This window comes from Ictidomys tridecemlineatus, chromosome 6 (genome assembly GCF_052094955.1).
Source record: "Ictidomys tridecemlineatus isolate mIctTri1 chromosome 6, mIctTri1.hap1, whole genome shotgun sequence".
Lineage (NCBI taxonomy): Eukaryota > Metazoa > Chordata > Mammalia > Rodentia > Sciuridae > Ictidomys > Ictidomys tridecemlineatus.
The window spans coordinates 121,937,653-121,952,108 of NC_135482.1; positions in this window are offsets into that span (position 1 = coordinate 121,937,653).

Below are 14,456 nucleotides of genomic sequence, written 5' to 3' on the forward strand. Positions count from 1 at the left end.
ACATGAGGTACTTGGGTCACCTGAGTCCACATCCTTCCAGGATCCAGTTAATGCTGCCATTGTTGGGCATGCCTTGTCATTCTATCACATAAGGTAAAGCCAAACCATATCCACATGAGACTCCATGAACCTCCTAGTGACTTTACAAGATGGAGCTCTGTTGGATAGAGGGTGGCAGTACCCATGTAGTAGTCATGTAGTGTTAAAACTTGTGGGGGCAAACCAATTTATTCTTTTTTTTTTTTAAAGAGAGAGAGAATTTTTTTAACATTTATTTTTTAGTTTTCGGCGGACACAACATCTTTGTTGGTATGTGGTGCTGAGGATGGAACCCGGGCCGCACGCATGCCAGGCGAGTGCGCTACCGCTTGAGCCACATCTCCCGCCCCCCATTTATTCTTTTTAACCTATTTTTTATTGTTAATTGGTGCATAATCGTTGTATATATTTATGGGGTACTGTTTAACATTTCAATACATTCAAACAATGCACGATGATCAGGTCAGGGTCATTGGCACACCACCACTTTAAAAAGGTGGTTTCTTTTCTTTGTGTTTTTGAGGAGCTGGGCATGGAACCCAGGGCCTTGCTCAGGCTAGGCAAGTACTCCACCACTGAGCTACCTCCCCAGCCCCAAGAATTAGTTTTAAATAGCATAGCATAGTTCTTACTCACCGCCAGAGTGAATCCAACCCTCCTATGCATTCCCATCACAAGAACCCTCTTCTGTCTTTTGACCCTCCATTTTTCCTCATGAAGTGTCTGCAGTTTGTCAATGTGAAGTCAGAGGCCATGGGAGGACAAGTGGTTCTGTCTTCAGCTTTCTGCTCCATACTTTTTCAATGAGAAAGGGCCGGTGACAGGTTGTGAGCGAAGGCTCCTTCTTTTTTCACTTGCTATTCCAACGTTGTTTCTGCAGACGGAGTAGGTTCGTGTCTCACTCTGCATCTTTTGGCTCTCTCAGGAGCTCTTCGACCTCCAGGAGACGTGGAAAGTACTTCCAGCCAACAACGATGAAGTGCTGGTCACTGAAGGGACATTGTGGCAGGCCTGTCATTGCTCAATGAGATTAGTCTCTAACTGATGCACACGGATCTTACTGAAAAGGCTATTCTGTAATTGTTGCCATTAGCGCAGCTACCATTAGGCAGTTGCCTAAAACTTCCTGGAGGGACTCGCAGGAGGCTCCAGCAGCCCCAGTTCACTCATGTAGAACAGCAGGCGCTGTGCTAATTTCCAGGCTCCCACCCATTAGGGGAGAGAAGCAGCTCATTAGAGGTCCTACCCTCTCAACGCCAATTACCCCGGGATAATGACCAAACATGGAGCATACTAGAAAGTTCAGGGCTTCCCAACCATCCCTCCCATTCATGATCTCTGTTGATGACATCCACTGAAATAAACCCCAGATCTCAAATCTCACAGCCAGGCTTGACATAACCAGCCATGTGAGTGCCGGGTCACGTTAATTTAAAGGCTGAGCATTTTTAGCTACTTATAAAGACTTTTAGAAAAAAATGCTTAAACATAATAGAGTAGCATAGAAAGTGGTTTTGATTCATTTTTCTCCAAGGTCTCTACCTCTGGTGAGGAAAGAGACTTTTGCAGCAGAACGAAGCAAAATCATTAGTCTCAGAAGTGTTAATATCTGTGATCTTTTCAGAAAACTGAATAGAATTGAAACTAACCTGAATGACCTGTGTCCCCATGTCACACTCATTTGGGAGAAAAAGGTTGTGAGAGAGGTAGGGAAGAGGCTGGGAGGAAGAATGGAATTGTTGCAGAAAAAGGAGAAAATGCCAAAAATCTGCTCTGAAAAAAAAAAGGGGGTCAGAGCTCTGGACCACAAGGACTGACTTTCAAATACTTTTGCCCAATGTCATTAAAATCTCACTTTGGCTTCCTTGCTCTCTTTCTGCATATTTTATTACTTATTTTGCAGTTTCATCCTGGATTCAAAAGTCACAGGTTTTTGGTTTTTAGGTTTTTTAACCCACTCTTACCTATGTCATCCCCAACCCTAGGCCCACCTCTGGGACAAACAGCTGCTTTCTTATTCCTGGGTGTCATTTGAAAAGGGGCCAGGTTACTCCTGCCTGAACTTGCTCATGGCAATGTCTCCATAGTACTGTAATAAGAAAATGTATCATTCAATTGTTTCATGACTTTAAGTGAATCAACCAGTTGTTTTCTGTTGTGTAAATATTCTTTCAAATATGCAGATTCATATTTCAGAGATGATTGTTTTACTGACAGATCTTGTTCATAGGCGCTAATGAAGAAGATATTTTTACAGATAATCTAAATAGCATACAGCGCATATATTATAAGGATGCTGTTAGCAGAAACACAGCTCATGTTTTTCTAATGTCTTAACATCATACCCAGAATCCCAAAGGAAAAAGTTATAACTGTTTGGAATGTAGTAGAACTGTCAAAACGACATGAAATCAACTCCATAAATGGGAAAACACAAGTCATTCTTCTATTTAATTTGGGACAGGATGAAAATATAAATTGTTGCATCCAGAAAATAAAAAAAATAAAAACAAGGAATATAGGCGCCCTCTCGTGGAGAAAGTCAACATTACCACTTCCAAACAGGTTTCTCCAAATCAATGTCCCAAATCCTGTGTAGATTTTTAAAGAGGTTCATCCTCTTAATTGTTGTTCAAGTGAATGTTAGTCATGCTATATAATGGTGTCATATTTTCATTTGCTTTGCAATCATAGGCTCTGCCTCCCAGTTTCAAGTTCTTGAGTTAACTTAGCAGACCCACCTGTAAGTTACTATTGCCCTATAAACTACCTGTGCTTATTTCTAGTGTCTCCTCTGCTAAAATTTTAGACCAGATCTGGGATCACTTGGCTTCTAGATACTCCCTCTATCTTCTTTTGGGCTCTGCCCCTTTAGAATATACTAAAACCATCATAGCTTTATCACTACACATCTCATGAATTGGTCCTTCTCTTTATCAGTGTGCAGTGTACATGAATATCTTCATTATATGGGAAAGATAACCTTCCTTGAATAAGTCTTATAATCATTTCCCTCAGAGAAATAATAGTGCTATTTTCTTATGTTTGTAAAACAAGCTAGGGCAAGAGCTCTTTCACAGCATTTATTATGGTATGTTTGAATTGCTTTGCTGCTTGTCTGTGACTCCTTCCACTGTAAGCTCTGTGATGATGAAGACCATCTCCTCTTTCAGTTGTTGCACTTTCAGGACCCTGCACATGTCCTGGCATGCAGGGGATACTTCATAACAAATAACTGCATAAATAAATCCCATTTTGAGGTGCAAATTTGGCTTGCTGGAAGCAGCAACCAATATAGTCATACAGGTATTAACACGAACAAGGGATCAGAAAGTGGCAAGAGGAATTGTGATTGCAAAAAAGTTCCCCTTTGCCAGGAGAGAGGAGGAAGGGGGTCAGATGAGGGCAAAATCCAAGGGCAGCTGAATCTCTGAGGCTGCAGTTTGGCACATTTGTCTAATTCAGCCGCACCCAAACATCAGTGGGCATCAGACTCACCTGGAGGACTTGTTAAATGCTGGTTGCTGGGCCCCACCCTGAAGTCTCTGATTCAGAGGATCTGGCAAGGAGCCCAAGAATTTGCATCTCTACTAAGCTTCCAGATGATGCTGATGCTGTTGTCCCAAGGACCACGCTTTGAGAGCTATTGATATAAAGCAATGGTTCTATGCACACCCTGCCTATACCCCCCAAACCTCCCAGAGACTTGTGAAAATTTGGATTTCCCAGAACACACCTAAGACCAATGAAATCAGAAACTCTGTAGGTGAAACCCAGGCAGTAGTACTTTTTAAACCTCCCCAAGGCAAAAGACTTTACCAAAGTCTGAGGCCCTATTCCTGACTCAGTGTCAGTAACAGAAACACACAATAATAATGCATCTCTTGATTACAAAGGCTTCTCCTATATAAGCTCATGTGAATCTCAAAAAATCCTGGGAGATAGGAAAAGCAAAATTTTAACTCAGTTTTAGAGAAGTCAGGCAATAAGTTGGAGTTCTTGGTCTTACATCAGATTTTCTTTTTATCCAATATCAATTTTAGAGTCAAATAAACTTGAAATAGAGGCCAGGATCTAACTGGAAACACTTCTTGGAAAATTTAAAGTAGCATCTTGGTGATAAGAATGATAAAAAGGCAGAGTGAACCAATCCAGGGATTAGCAACAACAGGAGACTGCCACCAACCCAAAATTAGAGGAAGAGTCAATAATGTTTGAATCAGGGTCACCTGGTGGAAGTTGGACTCTTATTGGACCTGGCAGGGCCATGCCAAAGACAAACAGAGAGAAATACCCTGGCTTCTCCCTACCAGATTCTTCTTCTACCAGATTCTTCTTTTGGTCCAATCAGTGTGGAAGCCACCTGGCCTAGGAAAATGGGAAATATAGTTTGGAAGACTCAGCAGCATAGTGAGGATCAGTGAGGTGCAAATAGGTTCAGGATTTAAAACCTCAGTCACCCATGTAAGTTGGGTTACTTGAACGAGTCACGTGGCCTCATAGGCGTGAAATTTTCCACTCTATCAAATGTTGATTATATAGTAGATTGATTAACTGAATGGGGTAATACTTATAGACCTTAGTACGTCACTGGCACGGAGTGGCATCCCATAAACATTTACTTCTCTCTCTTCACCCTAGTCCTGTGCTACCAAAGCTATTGTTCTCTCTACTCTCCCCAAATTGAAAAACCACTGGAAATGACAGTTCCGTACATTAGCAATGCCAATGCCCCTTCTGTGATAAGAGTTGGGCCTTTCCCCATGGGATGATGCTGTCATTGACAACATAGACAACACCAGATCCCAGGTGAGTGCTAAAGATGGACAGCCACCAACACAATCCAGAAAGGCAAGACCATTATTCTATAAATTAAAATACATGTGTGAGGTACAAACTGGCCCTGAAAATATTCCTACCATGCCATCAGTTTAGTGACCACTTGACCTCTGCCTTCCAACAGAATATCCAAGAGGTAAAGCATTTCCTGAGGACAGTTTTGAGGGAGCATTTTTAAATCACCGTTTTTATGCCAATCAAAAGCATCAGATTCACTTTCTGGCCTCCTCCCATTTATAGAAACTGAATGCACATCATGTAAGAATTAAAAAATAAAACAGGAAGTAAGAGAAAAACGATTAATCAATAAAGATAGGTTTAAAAAAAAAGAGTGTTTAAGGCAGGAAATGTAGCTTCCTAATTATTTGCTAAGAAGTTAACAAGACTTTCATTATTAACAGACTAACTTGGCAGGCTCTGCTGTTAATAGTCTATTCTATAGAAAACTAAATGAAGCCTAATAACAAGTTGGTATTTAAAAAAAAAAAGTAAACTCTTTATCTAGAAGGAAGTACATAACGAGGCACTATACAGTACCTTTGCCAGGCACATGGGTGGTATCACTTATGTTGGCATGCCAGCTATTATTGCACAAACTTAAGTGCTAAGAAAAAAACTTTTTCATACAGTTGCTCGGTATTTTAGAAAGTGCAGAATCCCATAGGAAAATTTTTCACAGAAAGAAGTATTTTAAAATTCTAAGGTCAGTTAGTCATTCAAAAATAAAATTAACTTCTAGAGAATTCAAACATTCATACTAATGCACATAATGAACAAACATGTCATTAGTACAAGTATTAGAATAATAAATTTTCCTCTATCCAGGTAGCACCTCTTCTCCCAAAGAGTTTGACGTATTTTTATAAGTATTTTCTTTAACTATCTTGGCTAGAGGAAATAATCCCAGTTAAAATAGGTTGTGTTTTGTAGGAAACAGTAATTATGATGTAGTTTTACAATCTGAAACTTTATTGAGGGAAAAAATGATATACACTCTGTCATCTTCAATATTATTTTTAAAAGCATCACATTTTAAGATAGGCTTTACTATTAATTATTATTATTAACAATAATAATACTAATTATAACCATTAGCCCTTGGCAGCTGCTCAGACAAAGAAACTAGAGACTAAATGAGCTTCTTCGAGTTTAGTATTTTCATGAAACATATAATTTTAAAATCCTGAAAATAGATTTAAACACTAGTAATTCTATATTTGTTTCCTTAATAGTGTTGTGACGTAAGAGATTTCTTTCCTATTGAACTTGTTTCTTCCAGCTGCGTACATAGCAATTATTCAAACCTCTGTAACTCACGTTAGACATAGCGCTAGAGATCCTAATAAACCTTACTAGAGTTTGGAGTAAAATATATCAATTAACTTTGTTAATTTTGACATGTTATATTATGCTTCTTAATTCAGCTTATTTCAGGGCCTAAAGAAAAATAATAAACTTCCATAGTATAACACCAAAATGTCAATGAAAGAAGTAATAATATTAATAACTTTGAGAATGAAAAAGAACGAATTCCACTAAGGTTATACACACTAAGCCTTCTAGAAGTAATAATGGCACCTAAGTATCATAATGGATACTTATGGAAGAAGAATCTGGAAATGTTCAATTGCTTCAAATTAGAGGTAAATATAGTATGAGTGCCTTATAAGTTTTCCCAAACATCATTTACCTTTCCTAATCTTGTTTTATCCATATTTTCCAAATGTCTTCTTTATATTATATACACTACTCTGTACTGTCTCTATCTAAACTCATCACCACTATAATCCATTTCATTAAATTTCAAAAATTTAAATTACAACTCATAAAAATTATTCAATTTAATTTTTAAAAATCAAAGTAGGACTTGTGACATCTATTGGTTCTCAAATTCTCATACAATAAAAAATGGCATGGGAACTTCTGATCAAGCAGAATGGCAGTATGGATAGTTCAAGAAGTATTCTCACTTTGGAACAAATAAATTCTCATAAAATACAGTTTTTGCTGCACTGCTGCATTTGCATTGGGCTTAGAGTAATTGGATGTGGCAGGCAATACTAGGGCTCATCAGTATCTGCTTCTCCTTTTATTCTTGGGCATATGGAAGGCTATACTTCCTGGCTCTCCTGCAGCTGTAGAAGTCACGTAACTAGATTTTGGCCAGTTAAATATGAGCAGGATGACAAGGGTCCAATTTTGGGTTGGCAGAGTGAAAATTTCACATATAATTCTCTACACTCTTTTCTCCCTTTATGCCATGAAGGCAGAGAGGCCTTGTGGAGCCACAAAATCAAAGTAACCTAGACAGCTTAGTCACAGCATGGAAGATAAGTACACAGTAGATCATGCAGGTACTCTGACCAGCAGGAGACCTTCCATAGATGGAAATTCAACTTTTGCTGCTTTAAATCACTGAGAATTTTGGAAATGCTTATTAAAATAATGCATCTTAGTCTATTCTAATTGATACATGATGAAAACCTACAAGGAGAAAAAACAGGCAGTGAGTTATAAGTATAGGTAAGGGCAGCTTTGCCCTGGGGATACATTAACCTATCCATCACTAAGAGAGAGGGTTGAGTTAAAGAATAAGAATTTAGCCAGAGACTCTATAAGACTCCATTAAAAACCCTGACTTCTGGCAAAAACAAACATCTTCACTTTAGGTCTCCATATTTTCTATACATGAAGATCAAACCACATATGAACTTCCAACAAAAAAAATCTCAAAAGAAAAAAAAAGAAATCACCATGAGTAAGAGTCAGTAGAAATAAGAAACAGAATTGGATATTTAAATTGCCACATTTAGACTATTAAAAAAAGAAAAAAAGCCAATGTATTAAACAGAAAAAAATATAGCTGAAGAGAAAATCAGCAAACTGGAGAGTTGATCTGAGGAAATAACTCTGAACACAAAATAGGGACAAGAAAGTGGAAAGTAAAAGAATGGAAAGTAAAAGTTGAAAAGAAGGAGAAAATTGAATGGAGAAGAGACAACAATTGAAAAGAATGAGAGTTTTCCAGAACTAAAGATAAGAATTCACAAATATTAAAAGCAGCATAATGATTGGAAAAGAAAAAATTTTAATTGTATTTTATGCCAAATTTACCTGTTCCACAGTGAGTTGAGCCTCTCAGACTATGTTCTTGCCATTCTTCTGGATCAGAAGTTCCAAGGTCATTCTACCTGGATGCAGCAACACACACCTGCAATCCTAGCAACTCAGGAGGCTAAGACAGAAAGATCAGGAATACAAGGTCAGCCTCAGCAATTTTCTGAGAACTCAGCCACTTAGGAAGACACTGTCTCAAAATTTTTAAAAAAAGAAAAGGACTGGAGATATGATTCAGTTGTAAAGTATCCTTGAGTTCAAACCCCAGGAAGAAGGAGGAGGAGGAAGAGGAGGTGAAGAAAGAGGAGGAGAGGAGGAAGAAGAAGAAGGAGGGAAGAGGAGAAGGAAAAGAAGAAGAGGGGGAGGAGGAGGAGGAAGAAAAGGAGGAGGAGGAGGAGGAGGAGGAGGAGGAAGCTCCTCCCAGATCATTTTTATGTTGCACTAATATTGAGAACCAATATATGTTGCAAATTCTACTTCGATTTTTAAAAACTGCACTATTCATTTGAAATGTAAGGAATAAGGAGATATTATCTGGTTGCAGTTGCCCTTGAACTCATCTAGACACATTTTAGTCAATCACTGTTAGCTACAGATAAAATGACTATCTAGAGAGCAGAAAGACAGGTCACTAAGAACCAACTATTGGATTGTAATAGCTCACTAACAGTAGTAGAAGCAAAAGTAGTCAGAAATCTTCAAAATGCTGAGAATAAATAATTATCAACCTAGAATTTTGTGCCCTGAAAAAGTATTTGAAATAATTTGAAATAAAAAGGTATCCTGATGAATTAATACCTGGGAGTATTTAGCACTAATAAACACCACTAGAACTTTTATAAGATGTATTCAGGTAAAGGGGCAATGTTCTCTGAAGGAAAGACTGAGATGCAGGAAGGAATAGAGTAAAATAACTTATTTAAACTAAAAATTGTTTGTCTTTGAGTCAATAGCAATGTCAGATTTTTAAAAATAAGAAAAAATAATAAAATAACACATAAAATAACATGTAGCTGAAAAAAGAGGTCAGAGCTGAAGTATTCTGAGAACCTGAATTGTTCCAAAGTGAGCTGAGCTATTAACTTGAAATGTTAGAAAAGTAAGTATGTACAGAAAGATTTCATGCATAAAAATAGAATGCAATAATTCCAACCAGTGGACAAAGAAAAAAATAAATTAAATGAACAAATCTTCCTAAATCAATGTTTTAAATGTAAAAGAGAGACATGCATTGGAAAATCTAGACAAATAGAAAGCACCAAGTAAGATTATTGAAACAAATTGTAACGCATCTATAATCACATTCAAAGTGGACTAATCTATAACCAGAATAAATTGCCCAATAAATTGTTTTTATATTAACTGAATATAAAAACAAAGAGTATAGCAAAGAAATGATGCCCAAGACAGGCAAAATACAGCCATATGCTGCTCTCAAAAATCAGACTAAGGCATATGGACCATGAAAATTTTCAAGCAAAGAGATAGAAAAGAAATTCCAAATTATTACATTTCACAATTTATATACCTCAATACAACAAGAAAATGTTGCTAGAATAGCAGAAAAATAGAATTTTTTTAAATCTATAAATGATATAACACCAAAGTGAGGTGTATTTGTGGAAGAAGAGAGTTCAACACATTTTTCTCAAAGAGGAAAAAAACAAGACAAAAAAACACAATAGCAACTCTAACTGTAGAAGAACTCAAACAACATAACAAGCAAGCCTGGCTTATTGTATATATACAGGGTACATTCGATAACTAGAAAATACTTATAATTTTCAAGCACAATGGGACACTTATAAAACAGAGAATGTAAAGCAAGTACATTTAAATAAATCATACATCTACATTCTCTAAATTTGAAACCAGGCATTGAAAAAGTTTGATAAATAAAAATCCCTATATTTAGAAATTTTAACACTTCTGAAAAAGGGATCAGGTGATATCATAGTGGAAATTTTTAATACTTATAAATTATGAATAGAAATACTATATTTGTAAACTTGTGAGGATAGAGCAAAAACAGCACTTCACAAAAGATAAAGACAGGTTTAAGACAGATACTTTTTATAGAAAAATATAAAGACTAGAATCTAAGTATCTACCAAAGAAGTTAGTAAGAAAAAAGAAGGTAAATAAAAAGAAACAATAAATAACAGAAATTAACACAAAAACAAAGAAGATAACGAAGAAATGATGCTCTGTCAATGTCCAAGTATCTCAATCAGTGGCTACCAAGTTTTACTCTCCAACAGAATCATCTGGAGGACTTAAAATATGGATTAGTTGACCACATCCCCAAAGTTTCTGATTCAGTAGGCCCAGGATGACCCAATATTTTGCATTTCTATAACATTCCCAGGTAATGTTGATATTGCTGGTCCAAGGACCAAACTTTAAGGACTACTGATCCACGTTAATGTTTTAAATTCTAACCAAACGAACCATAAAGCTTCTTTAAGTTCCTGTATGGAAGACAGCTTACACATATGCATTTATTTTCTCTCCCTTCTGATATTCTGTCAAAATATAAACCCAAGTGATAATGAGAAGAGGTCCATCAGCAAGTGTGAAATCATGATCAAGTTCTGGAAGAAAGCAATGGGACTCATGAAGCAGAAATGCACAGTGAAGGAAACCACAATTTTCTCGAGTACAAAAAGGGTACTAAGTTTCTCTGATGGAAACCTAGGGAGGATCAGAATTGATCTAGAATATGTTAATATCACACTAACGAGAAAAGACAGAGAAAGCAGAGCAAAAAGTTATCAGTGAAATACACAAGGCAATAATTGGGCTTCAAATCCCTTGAGGATTTACTTGGAGAGACAGATATACAAATGAAGATGATAATTGTCAAACTCACTCAAGCTGGATGATTATGGGGAAAAGATTTTATATAAGAAGTAGAATTTGACCTAGTCCTGAAAACTACCATGTGTTATACAAGTAGAGTGTGTTTCTGTTTTATTTTCTTTCTTTTTTGTTTGTTTTTTATGTTTCTAATACTTCCTCTCCCAAAGGATTTTGTAACATTCATGAATGTTAAAATCTACTGAATTGCTAAGAAGAATTACTTATTGTATTATTGTTTCTTATTTTAAAAATAAAATTTTACAAGTCATCACAGCTTTAGTGGGTAAGCAACAGATACTACTAGAAATATTTTGTTAGCAAAAGGTAATCAAGTAATATTTTTAAAGGAATGTATTTTTACTCCAAAGATCATGAAGTCCAGAAACACCTGACCCACATCCTAAACCCCTGTAGCTTTTCTAATTTTAAAAGGTTAAAAATGAATTTGTCAACATAAACTAGAAGGGAAAAATTAAAAGGATTAACTTTCAAACAACAATAAGGTAGTTGTATCTCCAGTGTTTATATTTCTTTAAATCTTGCTCTAATTTATTCTTAATTTCAAGGTCATTGAACAATAGAGGAATATAAAAATATCCCATCTTTTACGTTTTACAACTAAGGTAAAGGAGACCCAGAGGTATTAAATTAATCCATTAATTATTGAGCTCTTATTTTAATACAGATTCTAATTTAAAGAGAAAACTTAATAACAATTAGACTTTTATATGGTGTTTTAAAAATAAATTTGGCCTATTTAGAGAGAAGCCTTTGTTTGATTAGAGTTGGCCCCAATCTGGAGACAAACACCTAAGTCTTCTTAGGAGGAATTTAATAAAAGTAAATTTATGTGTGCTAGTTTTGCAAATGCAAAACTGTGAGTGAACACAAACATCTATGAGATATTCTCATTTTTATTTTATTTTATTTTTTTATCTTTTAGGAAGAATAGGCAGAAAGCATATGACACTTTTTGCTTTGTTTTGTTTTGTTTTTAAATACCTAGGCATTCAGTTATCATCGTATTGCTAAGCTTCTCCCTTCCCCACGTTCTCTACAGCTTCTCCCTCTGCCAGGGTTGCAGTGGGATGCAGAGGTATAATCTTGGTGTCCTCCATTTTTTTAGAATTTATTTTGGGAAATTAGATATTCTGGTTAAACATTCTACCAAAAAAAGCTGGGTTTTACTTGTCATTCTCCTCGACAAAACACTGAATTACCTCATGTATTTAGGCTTCTTAGGGTTTTAAGTTCATAGATTATAGTGTGTTCCTGCTCTAGAACAATCTTACCTCCCAAGGCTTGCCAACACACCTGGGTGCATCAGAACTGAATTCTGGGCCTTCAAGCATTTTGAGCATCTTATTTTTCCTTCCTACTTCTTAATATTTCTGTTGGGTTGAATGCAGATGAGATACTTGTGTACTAGTGCCACCTATTGTTGAAAAAGTAGATGTAAATGTGACTCTTGCTAATTAGACTACAGATTGAACTAATCCTGGCTTGAACACTATCAAATGATAGAACCACAGTTTTATTTTTTAACCTTTTATACAGTTGCTACTGGAGGAAAAGATACTAAGTAGTTGTGTTTTATGTTTTTTTTTATTTAATATCAAGACCATTTTCATTTTGCCACATACAATTGGACTAATTTTATGAGAATAGTGAGTATAAACACACATTTCAAGCATAGAGAAGAGATTGAAATTCAAATTAAAAAAAATAGGTGAGTTAAATAAAGAAGTGTAGTACATATATAGGGACAAAGTTGTTGGTGTTAAGCCTGTTAATATGAACAATTTTTATGTTTTCATGTATCTGTTTAACAAATCAATTTTAACAAATTTTAAGGTATTTTAAATATTGATATCAACTTAAACTATGATAACATAGACATACTCACACAAGTTTTTATTTAAACTCCAAGAGTTGGCTTGAATAAGATTTTAAAGATATAATTTTTAAACAAAATTTCTTTCTGTGGCTGCTTCAAAATCCAAACAAAATGAAGCATTCATTTTTATTTTCCACTCCCAGGACCTGAAAATGTTAAATGGTTAGAAAATAAGAATCATGAGGATTCTTATCAATTTCTTATCAATTCTCTAAGAACCCAAAGTTAAAAAGATCACAGTAGCACTAGGGTTATTTGCAACCTACTGTGGTCTTTTTAACTTTGGGTTCTAAGAGAATTGATAACAGGATTACCCATGGAAACAGAGGTCAAGAACTAGATTCTAATAAATAGCACAATACCTGCCACCATCTTGAACTCCTGATCCTGAAAGCAACATCAAGCACACACAGTCTTAGCATGTACTTTAGTCCAATTTCCTTCCCAAATTAAGAGTGGCTTTTGAAATATCCTCAACAAATGCCCAATCATATTTTTCTTGGAAACCCATTTCATTATTGAGCATTTATGACTCTTTTGAAAATTATCCTCAAATTAAATAAAACTAGAAATGCCTTCCACTTGATTAGAGGTTCTTAAGTACTTCAAGCAAAATTATTTCCCAATTCTTTGGCTTCCCAAGAAGCCATCTAGTCTGACTATTTCTGTTCAAATATGATTGAAATATTTTTATGTAATTGTAGTCTACAACCTTTCAATGACCCTTTATAATATAAGCCCCCAACCCCAACAAGACTTCCGTCAGTGAACAGTTAGAGTTATCCCTCAGTCTCCATGAGGAAAAGGTTTCAGGACACCCTCCAACCCTTGGGTTTTAAAACCTGTTCTTTATATAAAATAGTGTAATAGTTGCATAGTATTTATGCACATCCTTCTGTATATTTTATCATCTCTAGAGTACTCATACCTAATACAATATAAGTGCTATGTAAAATCTTGTTGTGAAGGGAATAATGATCAAGAAAAAAGTCTGTACATGTTCAGTCCAAATTCAACTTTTTTTCACATTTTTTTATCTGAATATGTGGAACCCATTAATGCAAAAGTCTAATTCTTCAAAATTAGACCAAGAGGAGAATATGCACTCCTTTCTATAGAATCCTTAGGTCTTTTCTTACCCTATTAATGTTTTTTCTACTTTGTATGCTTCCTCAGTAGATACAGTTACATCTAGTAAATGCTAATGCTTTTGTTTCTTTTTCTCCAATTATGATGTATTGGTTTTAAATGTGGACAATACAGTATTTCTATAGTATAAAAAAGAGCTGGACATATCCTTTTTCTGTCAAATTCATGCTTTAGTTAATAGTCTTCATCTCTGAGCTCAAGAACATAGGCCTACCTGCTCTCCAAAATTCCACACATGCATTTTTACTATCACTAGACTTCCCCATAGCAATGTTCCAAAAATACTTCAGATTCCACAAGACCAAAACAGAATTGTTACTTCCCTCTTCACCCCATCTCTTCTCCCTTCATGAGCCTCCTCCTAGGTTTCCTCTACCTTTTTCATGGCAATACCTAGATTCTAATTGCTCTAACTTCCCATGATCTTTAACATCCTCTCAGTCTCCAGATTCTTCTGGTTTCTCCTCTACCTTATGCTTCAAAGTCTCTTGTTCTCCACATCCTCTTCTCATGTCCTGGGTCTGATTTTTATTTCCTGACCCCTTGACTATGG